Here is a 1,245-nt window from a genome sequence, read left to right as displayed (position 1 = left end):
TGTCAGCAATAAAGCTGCATTTTGAGTTTATCCCCTGAGTCCGTGAGTTTGCATTTTGGGTCCTCATCCTGCCTGCCACACAGCGACCATGACAGAATATTTACTGCACTGTAAATAAGTCCAGCATTTGGGTCCTCCTTTCCCCACATCCCCACGGTCGGCCAGCGCTAACCGTGACGGAAACACACTGCATTTTCAAATCTTCTATGGGAAAATATTCTGAATACAAAAAATGTGTTTCCAAAACTTTATTTAACTGTAAAGAGACGCCAACGACTAAAATGTTCATTACTGTGAGAAATGGAAAGTGTCATCCGTGCTCCTGTTGTCTCACCTTTTCGTTTAGAGGATCGTTTCTTGTAGAATATCAGCACAGACACTGAGACCAGGATGATGGTGACCGTCAGAGTCAGACCCACATACAGCCCATACTGGTTCTGTCCAGTTAATGATGGGATGACTGGTGAAAAAGATCAGAGAGCTTTAGCTGTGGTTAGATACGTGAACAAAAATAAATTAAATAAATAAAAATCTAGACAGAAACCCCAGAGGAGAAAATAAAGGAAAAAATGTGAACAACTTCATTTTCTTAATTTTCTTCACAAAGACTGTGAAAGTGATAAATTAAATATTTGTGTTATTTATCTTTTATATACTGAGGCCTGAAACACTAACAACTGCAATGATCAATAAAAATATTATTTAGCTACCAGAGACGTTAAAGTGGACCTATTCTGCTCATACAGCTTCCATGTATTTTTATTCTTGGTCTGTACTCCAGTAACTTTGTGTTTTTACAGTTGAGCCTCGTGTGTTGGAGCAGCCCATCAGATCATTCTCTGTCTGAAACAAGCTGTTTCATCACTTCTCAGCTTTACGTCTTCTTTTGAGGCTGATCCTCAAAAACAGGAGGTTTGAAAGCAGGTAGACGGGGCTTCTGTGACCACAGCAAAGTCTCCATAAGGCTTCTCCACTTTATTTTATATTGTACAGAGTAGAAAAACTCCAAAAGGTTGATTCTGTTCATCTGCATGTAACTTTTTCAGTGGGAGAAACAGTCTAACACTCAGAGCAGTCTGCAGCCTGAGCTGTTGGCTCACAGGGATCACTGTACAGACACTGAGCTCATTATTAGAAACTTTGCTCGTGTTCAACATGAACATCCACCACTGGAACAGCAGATATATGACAGGAAATAAGGAACAGCTGAACAGCTCCACTCTGACAACATTTGATTAATGTCAG

The sequence above is a fragment of the Pundamilia nyererei genome, unplaced genomic scaffold (genome assembly GCF_000239375.1).
Source record: "Pundamilia nyererei isolate P.nyererei 1_Seehausen unplaced genomic scaffold, PunNye1.0 scaffold01251, whole genome shotgun sequence".
Lineage (NCBI taxonomy): Eukaryota > Metazoa > Chordata > Actinopteri > Cichliformes > Cichlidae > Pundamilia > Pundamilia nyererei.
The sequence above is the reverse complement of the archived record's forward strand: the minus strand, read 5'-3'. Positions refer to the sequence as shown.